Here is a 9713-nt window from a genome sequence, read left to right as displayed (position 1 = left end):
CCTTTATTCCTGGTATAAAATGTTTAGGGTATCCACGTCTTTTTAAAATTTCCCAAATTTCGGGTCTACCTTGTCGAATGAATTTTCAAAATCGACGAACGCGATACATGTCGGAAGTTTATATTGTCCCGCTTCTTCAGTATTCTATTTTATTATATGTACATTATCGGAGACCCTCCTTTGCTAAATTAATTTTGAACTTCAGATAACTTGACTTTTACTATGGGCTAGATGGCCTACAAAATGGTTCAATTGGCTCTGAGCACTATGGGACTTAACATCGATGGTCATCAGTCCCCTAGAACTTAGAACTACTTAAACCTAACTAACCTAAGAACATCACACAACACCCAGTCATCACGAGGCAGAGAAAATCCCTGACCCCGCCGGGAATCGAACCCGGGAACCCGGGCGCGGGAAGCGAGAACGCTACCGCACGACCACGAGCTGCGGACATGGCCTACACAAGAGCATTGATTTTCTTAGTGTATATTTTGTATCCTGTGTTCAAGATACATATTCCTGTGTAATTTTTTGTGTTGCTACTATATCTCTTCCTGAAAATGTCTGCTCCGGTATCCTGTTCCCAAGCCGGCACATATTTGTCAAATGCAGACGGCGGTATTTCATTACTGTTCATTCGTATTTCAGTAGCCTTGCAATGTTTCCTTCTGAAGCGGGTGCATTTATCTTTTTTTGTTTACCTCAATGCTTCTTTGAACTCTTCTATAGGCATGGGATATAAGCCTTTTGTTTCTATAGTCTCCTGTTCTCCCATCACCTGATTGTCATTGCACCCAAGATTTCTATACTACTCACTCGATCGTGAATTTATGTTACTCCCATTTTCCTGGTATCCCTGACTTGTTCAATTTCTGAACAATTCATAAGACCATACGCCTACGTACATCATTTTCTATTTGGTTGACAAACTTTTCCTATGTATATTGCTTGAAAATTTTCTGTTAATAAATAATTGTATATTGTTGCTAATCTGTATTGCTACCTTTTTTCCACAGCTGCTGCATAACCATGTTTGGTCCTTTGACAAGGGTGTGTAATTGTCGTGTGTAAGCAGGACACATCATAACAGCAGATACATTCTGTGTTAGGGTTTACCTTTCCACCAAAATTCTATGTTTGACACCATATGTATTTTGTAGTGGACTGACAAGACAGCCAGTCCACAGAGACGGGTAACCGAAAGGCACGCGTTTACACACGCAGGCGTGCTTTAGGTCTGAAACAGGATACGTAATGAATGCTATAAAGAAAAGTACGTAGCTGCTGGAATACATAACTTTAATCCATCATTTGTATACAGCATTCTTGATGATACAAGTGAGACTTTCTCTAGAAATGGTTAATGGCGCCTTGCTAGGTCGTAGGCATGGACTTAGCTGAAGGCTATTCTAACTATCTCTCGGCAAATGAGAGAAAGGCTTCGTCAGTGTAGTCGCTAGCAAAGTCGTCCGTACAACTGGGACGAGTCCTACTATGTCTCTCTAGACCTGCCGTGTGGTGGCGCTCGGTCTGCGATCACTGACAGTGGCGACACGCGGGTCCGACATGTACTAATGGACCGCGGCCGATTTAAAGCTACCACCTAGCAAGTGTGGTGTCTGGCGGTGACACCACATATTTAATGAATAGAACAATAGCCATATGGCTTTATGTGGTGTGATTTGGCAAAGCCTCATTCCATTGTCTCAAACTGTTCATGCCGCGCTGTATTAGCCGAGCGGTCTACGGTGCGGCAGTCATGGACTGTGCGGCTGGTCCCGCCGGAGGTTCGAGTCCTCCCTCGGGCATGGGTGTGTGTGTTTGTTCTTAGGATGATTTAGGTTAAGTAGTGTGCAAGCTTAGGGACTGATGACCTTAGCAGTTAGGTCCCATAAGACTTCACACACATTTGAACATTTTCGAAACTGTTCATGAAATATTATCGACGTATTGTGATGCACGGAGATGGCTGTGTGCTACGTAGAATCCGTTTCTCGAGATTGGACACACGTATAGGTCACGTGCCAAGCCTAGAGAGAAATTCATTATGTGACCTACATTTGATATGTAGCAATGTATGACCAAACGTGCACCAATGAAAACTCATAGCTACTCCTATTTCCCATTCTAAAGTATATGAATGTCGTGGACTGGGTGACTTCATTTCAAATTATCGCAATAATTACGACTATTAACTAAAAGGTACAAAACTTAAATGTTTAGCAGATTGAGTAATACAGAAGTAAAATACGGAATGCAGCAAAGCAGATAAATAATAGTATGTATGAATTCTTTTTGGTGGAACGGAAGCATTGGTAACAAAAGAGTGGATAGGCTTTAAATCTGTCCTATGCTATGGAAGACATATGGGCTTTAGATGCTGACCTCAAAATAAGACTAATACAGGAATACAGAAAAAAACTCTAGTGATGAAGTAAGAATGAGGTCAAATGAAACACTGATAGATATAACCGAAAGAAAATCACTGAAGTGGCATGTTTGAGAAAGCCTGATCATCGGGGACCAAAGAAAATTTTTGAGTGGAAACCAAGGGGCAGACGTAAACATGGCACACCACGGCGTTCTTGGAAAGACCGCATCGATGAAGCAATGCAGCATCGTGGTGTGGGCAGGGAGGATGCCCTGAACAGAGAGGCTTGGCAGATGACGACAGGAATCCAGCAAAATGTTGTTAATTGAGTTTTGTGCTAGTTAATCCAGTAATACAATGGTAATAACAATAATAATAACGACAATTAGACGGTAGGCTGTTCAGCATGAATTTGACATATGAGGGTATAATACCTGAGACAACCAATTTTAGGGTTCCGTGCAGTAGTCGCTAAAAACGGAACCTTTATAGGATCAGTTTGTTGTCCGTCTGTCTGTCCGTCTGTTAAGACCTTCCTTTTCTCAGGAATGGGTAGAAATATCAAGATGAAAAAACTAAACTGCGCCCGAACAGGCAATGAAGGCCCGACGGTACGGTAAATTAAGAACTGTGCTCGAAGTGTTAGAAATATGTAGAGTGCTGTCTGAAATACTTTGACGATGGATGTGTTAACAATGCATGGACATCCTGCACAGTGATCTATCCACAATCGCAGTGATACTTGCAAAGTGGGGACGGGATGGTTCAGCTATGATACTGACACTGGGAAACATGCTGTCACATCATTGGTCGGTGTTGAAATTACTGTAAAATTAGTAAAATTGTTCACACAATCAACTGTAATGCTTATTATTTCACTACACCGGGGGTTTCTTTTCCATACCATCCGTCCACTGGTGCGCTGATTGACTAACATCGCTTCTCTGAGTTGGAGAAAGAGTTCTGGTGGAGGGACGCACCTTCTGGGGACGGATAGCACCGAAACAGTGATCGTGTACATGATTGAAGTATGAGGAATCAGTCGAGGAGGAGGAGATTAGGAGATTAGTGTTTAACGTCCCGTCGACAACGAGGTCATTAGAGACGGAGCGCAAGCTTGGGTGAGGGAAGGATGGGGAAGGAAATCGGCCGTGCCCTTTCAAAGGAACCATCCCGGCATTTGCCTGAAGCGATTTAGGGAAATCACGGAAAACCTAAATCAGGATGGCCGGAGACGGGATTGAACCGTCGTCCTCCCGAATGCGAGTCCAGTGTGCTAACCACTGCGCCACCTCGCTCGGTGAATCAGTCGAAATGGAGCACGGAGCCATCAGCTATTCCATCACTGTGATAGTTTAAATGTAGAGGTCGTCAATTACTTTCGGACAGCGGGTTGGAAACTCCCCATAACGCCGCCAAACTCTTCCATTTTCCTTATGTTGTAACTGTCTTTTATTTAAAATCATCCAGTGTGTGTGGCATGTTATGCTAAGTGCAGTAACAACATGATTTACACCATGCGGCGTCTAGTTTTCTGCGAGAGGCAATGGATCAGAACGTGTTAATATCACTTTAGAACCTGACACAGACCTCGAAGTCATGACGGAAAAACAAAATGTTTGGCAGTGTACAAAGCGTGTTTCAGCAGAAAAAAACAATGTTTCAAACAACGACACACGTTCGCGGGGAGCGTCTCTTGCGACTTACAGTATAGTCTGTGGGATACGGTCATCCTCCTACAGTATAGGCGATTGTGCAGTGGATCAATACCTGTATATTTAATAGGATCGTCACATGTGCTCGAAGCCGGCACACATGCGGTATTTGTTTTCGATATATGGGAGGATAGAGATACAGTAAAAATCTTACTGACTTCTCTATCGGATGAAGTTAGTGGAGCTTTTATAGTTCGTAATTTTTCTCTGGTGGATGTTACAGAATAACGATGATAGAATGCTGGGGTGTAGACATGTATGGGCTCTGAGGGACGCAGATATTCTTAGGACTGCAGTACCTGTGTGTAGTTTGGAGAAGCACCACAATGCAGTATCAAAATCGACGTTCTTCTCCAAGTTCCCATCCTGCTTTATACTATCTCATGTTGCAGGAGCAGGCTTCGTTTCCATCGAATGCTCAGAACACAGGTCTGTCACAGTAACTCAGCTTCGCTTGTTTCTACATGGGTTGCAGAAGGTGGTAGATACAGCTTTCTCTGACTTCTACTCAGTTCCGACTTACATGCGAGGAATCACATGCGCAAAGCTGCAGGGACCTTAGGGCAGAGTCTGAGGGGTAATTGCCAGATGCATAGAGGCTACCTAAAACCATGTTGGAATTTACTGTAGTAGATAGGTCCGAGAAAGGTGGCTCGTTTCGAGATATGAGTGTGCCAGAAATATGATTCACTAGTGGCTGTAATCATTAATGAACTTCTCCATAGGATCCAACGCAGGTATGTGGTTGGATGGAAAGACTTGATTCCAAATCATAGACATCATTTCTACTCAAAGCGTAGCACTAGATATCTGGAAAGCTAGTGTACATTTCTTACGACCTCAATCATCACACCATCTACTACTGTTTGTGATCCTTTTCAATCAACCATCGCCTATAACTCTGTGGATATATCGCAGAACCTCTGACATGGCATTGAGACAGAATGCGTTACAAATACTGGAGAAATATCAAGCGGCGGCGGCATGAGGGAGTTGCAAATACTGGTTTCATACCATACTCCTTAGCTGAATCGCTCTCAAAATGCGGTAATTTTATTACGAGGTGGCACTGTGGGCGACGTGTTAGTCTGATACTCAAGCAATCACCGTCTATATTCAATGTCATGGTATTTGTCTGGAAAAAACCACTTCATTCTGAGGTAACGCCGTACATGGATTTATAAAGCCAGTATAGCTTTTAACATGGATACTATATGCATCTGTAGAACCAAGACCGCTTGTGATGGTAATATGGTTTTTTTTTTTTAAATCTGGCGGTTTGTAAGACGATTACGCCTCTCTTTCTAAGACACAGTGGTACCACTAGCAAGAAAACTTCTTAGTGATGTCCACCCATCGTTGATTCTCGGTCAGTATTATTACGTATCGTCGGCAATCATTTATTGGCGAATTATTATACTTAGTAGTAGGGGTGCATGATAGTTTCGCCTTGAGCATCAGGCTTATAAAGTATGTGTTTGTGTTCCGACATGTGCAAATGAAATGACTATGTCCAGTCCAAAGGAAGGTATGGATTTGACGTGGAATACTGTGATAGCAAAGGGGAGAGTATGTCAAGTCATAGGAATGGTACAGATATTCATACTTACAGAGCCACAGCCGTCGGCAAGGTGTATTTCCGATACTTCACTCATTGTCGAATTTCGTTAAATTGAGACCGGGATCAAATGTATATGTGACCGATTTCCTAGGATAATTCTGCCTAGGGGTGCTTGGCGTACAGCGCACGTGTCCAGTAGCGGTAATGATACACGTTTCCCGTTAACGGCAGGAGCTGTCCGAATGGAAAGGTCTGTTGGGAGTGTAGGAATGTAGCTGACTTAACCGTATCATCCTCTAGATGGCTGAATAGCGAACTAATACTTAGTATGTGTTATGTAGCTTTCGTGATCGTGTGGATATCTGAGCAGATTCCACATGGACATGTGCTTGCGCTGGACCATTATTCCCTCCCACGTAAATTGTTTGCTTCTTCACATTTCGCGTCTTTATTTAGTTGAGAGGACATCGATTGTGGTGTGTGCATCTAGCAGGTGAGAGACAGGTGGAGGGCACGTTTGCTGGTTCTGTAGACATGAGGAACACCTTAGTTGGCTTTGTATATTATAGGGATGATTCGGAATCTGTTACATCACTGACATCAGTATTCACGATTGGAAATATCAGTTTCCTCTACTTTTTCGAGTTCTCATGTTCGCATACGGGATAAGTTTCTAGTTACTTTATTGTTTACAGTACGCTCGACCCAGCTAAAGTTTAGGGTTTCTAGAGAAATAATTTACAGTCTATATCTTCGGAATTACTTCGTGCAAGCGATACTGCTATGCAAGCGATATTGCTATGTGCTTCATATTGAGAAGTACCGCGAAAATGGTATTATATTCTAACGAAACTACGCAAAATTACATATGTTCTTGTAGTCCCAGACTCTGGAGATGTGTGTTAAAAAGCAAGCAAGCAGGTCCTGACCAGAAACAGTTACGCGTTTGTGCCGAGGAGGAAACGAGGCCATCTTTGCACAACAGTTCCGAGAGTGACTTCGATCCAGTGAGGGCGGCTGATCACCCGTCGGGGGTGAATAACCCACTCGACCTCATGGGAAACATCTATGTGCCACGAGTATACCTACAGTGCATGTGCTTACACTGTCTGCCTTCGCAGTATATGTATGAATGATATAAAAGGGGTTTTGTATGGCACATGATACGAATTGTATGTTTACTACATCGACATGGTACATGGTTTCACGCTCTAATATTCAAGCTCCTGTCCTCAGTTGGAGAGCAGTGTAATTGAGTAAGAGTATTTCCGTGTTTGACGATATGTAGGGCATTTCGCAAGGTTTAATTGTGGAATATGGCGATGTGTGTAAAATAGTTTTTTGCCGCTGAAAGTCTCATCTGCAGAAAAAAAAAGGTGGACGGTGATTCCACACCAGTGGCATCAGTAATTCGGTGGGTAAATTGCGTAATAGCCAGTCATACTCATTCATTCACAATACATCCTTTGTGCTGGAATATAGGAGTCTCAATATGGTAGTGAGATCGTTATTGGCACCCCTAAGCGTACCCTCGCATTTTTCGTGTTGTTCTATCGATAGTGATGTCTGTTACATTGCACCACCCACGTTGGTGATGTCTTTCCAAGCATTACGTCCGAATGTGCGGTATTCATTATCACACATAGTGCCGGACGCCTGCCCTTCATAACAGTTGTTTGAGAGAATCTTGGCAGGATGCAGCACCTTCCAGAAGCGCTGATTTGAAGACTTTGTCAGATAATTGCCTATGACTGAGGAGAATCGAGATATATAGCCGGTGTGAGTGTAGGCATGCCATAATTTTTTCAGGCGGTTTACAGATATAAAAGGTAACTGCACTGTTTGTCTGAAATGTGTATATGTTGCAGTGCAATGTTACTGTGGCTGATGTAGTGGCATGATCAGAGAAAATCAGTGTGTGTCCTATCGTAGGGGTTGTATAGATTCAGCACATTGATAACTGTGAGGGTATGAGAGAGATTTTTACGAGTAAAATTATGTGTGCTGTAGATACTGAGATTCGTTCCAGAACCACAGCTGTCAAGAGGTGACATTACCTGTACATCGATCGGTGTCAGACTGCAGCAGCAATCGTAGTATTTAATTGTAGTTACACTGGTAAATATGTTCCTGGCTCCCAATATTCTTGTGAGTCTTGTATGTATTTGGTGATCTGTAGACAACTTTCGCGGGATTTAACTGCCAGTGCAATATGCCGATGTGCAGAAAATACACTCCTGGAAATTGAAATAAGAACACCGTGAATTCATTGTCCCAGGAAGGGGAAACCTTATTGACACATTCCTGGGGTCAGATACATCACATGATCACACTGACAGAACCACAGGCACATAGACACAGGCAACAGAGCATGCACAATGTCGGCACTAGTACAGTGTATATCCACCTTTCGCAGCAATGCAGGCTGCTATTCTCCCATGGAGACGATCGTAGAGATGCTGGATGTAGTCCTGTGGAACGGCTTGCCATGCCATTTCCACCTGGCGCCTCAGTTGCACCAGCGTTCGTGCTGGACGTGCAGACCGCGTGAGACGACGCTTCATCCAGTCCCAAACATGCTCAATGGGGGACAGATCCGGAGATCTTGCTGGCCAGGGTAGTTGACTTACACCTTCTAGAGCACGTTGGGTGGCACGGGATACATGCGGACGTGCACTGTCCTGTTGGAACAGCAAGTTCCCTTGCCGGTCTAGGAATGGTAGAACGATGGGTTCGATGACGGTTTGGATGTACCGTGCACTATTCAGTGTCCCCTCGACGATCACCAGTGGTGTACGGCCAGTGTAGGAGATCGCTCCCCACACCATGATGCCGGGTGTTGGCCCTGTGTGCCTCGGTCGTATGCAGTCCTGATTGTGGCGCTCACCTGCACGGCGCCAAACACGCATACGACCATCATTGGCACCAAGGCAGAAGCGACTCTCATCGCTGAAGACGACACGTCTCCATTCGTCCCTCCATTCACGCCTGTCGCGACACCACTGGAGGCGGGCTGCACGATGTTGGGGCGTGAGCGGAAGACGGCCTAACGGTGTGCGGGACCGTAGCCCAGCTTCACGGAGACGGTTGCGAATGGTCCTCGCCGATACCCCAGGAGCAACAGTGTCCCTAATTTGCTGGGAAGTGGCGGTGCGGTCCCCTACGGCACTGCGTAGGATCCTACGGTCTTGGCGTGCATCCGTGCGTCGCTGCGGTCCGGTCCCAGGTCGACGGGCACGTGCACCTTCCGCCGACCACTGGCGACAACATCGATGTACTGTGGAGACCTCACGCCCCACGTGTTGAGCAATTCGGCGGTACGTCCACCCGGCCTCCCGCATGCCCACTATACGCCCTCGCTCAAAGTCCGTCAACTGCACATACGGTTCACGTCCACGCTGTCGCGGCATGCTACCAGTGTTAAAGACTGCGATGGAGCTCCGTATGCCACGGCAAACTGGCTGACACTGACGGCGGCGGTGCACAAATGCTGCGCAGCTAGCGCCATTCGACGGCCAACACCACGGTTCCTGGTGTGTCCGCTGTGCCGTGCGTGTGATCATTGCTTGTACAGCCCTCTCGCAGTGTCCGGAGCAAGTATGGTGGGTCTGACACACCGGTGTCAATGTGTTCTTTTTTCCATTTCCAGGAGTGTAGTTTTTTTGCCGCTGAAAGTCTCGTCTGCTGAAAAAAAGGGCAGACAGTGCTCCCACACCGGCAGCAACAGCAGTTTGACGGGTGAATTCAGCGACACGCGCTGCCGCGTTATGATTGCTAGGAACAATGCACCCTTTGCTATTCTGGGAAGCAGTAGAACATCTCTCGACACTGGACCCGCACCTGAGCTATGCGTCATCGCACCAGCAACGGTGCCTAGGTGAACAGGTATTTCGACAGGAATTTCTTGGGTGTCAAGTATGAAAGGGATGCTGCCGCCTCATGCTCGTGGGTCCAGAACGGAGTGCTGTGCGTCGCTGGGCAGCTGACGGCCGTGTCAGCGCATCGCGGGGGCCGCCGACGCGCCTGGACTGCAGCATTGGCTTCGGGCCTCAGGTGGCCAGAT

Source organism: Schistocerca cancellata, chromosome 7 (genome assembly GCF_023864275.1).
Source record: "Schistocerca cancellata isolate TAMUIC-IGC-003103 chromosome 7, iqSchCanc2.1, whole genome shotgun sequence".
Taxonomy (NCBI): domain Eukaryota; kingdom Metazoa; phylum Arthropoda; class Insecta; order Orthoptera; family Acrididae; genus Schistocerca; species Schistocerca cancellata.
This window is presented reverse-complemented; position numbering follows the sequence as displayed.